The following is a 270-nucleotide window of genomic DNA, read 5'->3' as shown; positions in this document are numbered from 1 at the left end:
AGATGGTTTGGGATGTTCTGTGTGATATACACCCACACACACCCACACACAAAATCAACAATTTTTAAAAAAAATATTATATTTGAAAAGGAAGCATGGAAATTTATGTCATGCTAATTAGTAGAGGTGATAAACATTACCATTGAAATCTACCCGATGACTTTATAGACATACACAGGTGCCAAGGATCCAAGTGCAACCACTTATGACTAATAATAATCAGATGCATACAGGTTAGAGATGCCTGCACCAACATCTCAGTGTTAGTAG

The sequence above is a fragment of the Nannospalax galili genome, unplaced genomic scaffold (genome assembly GCF_000622305.1).
Source record: "Nannospalax galili isolate Female #2095 unplaced genomic scaffold, S.galili_v1.0 scaffold311, whole genome shotgun sequence".
Classification (NCBI taxonomy): Eukaryota; Metazoa; Chordata; class Mammalia; order Rodentia; family Spalacidae; genus Nannospalax; species Nannospalax galili.
This window is presented reverse-complemented; position numbering follows the sequence as displayed.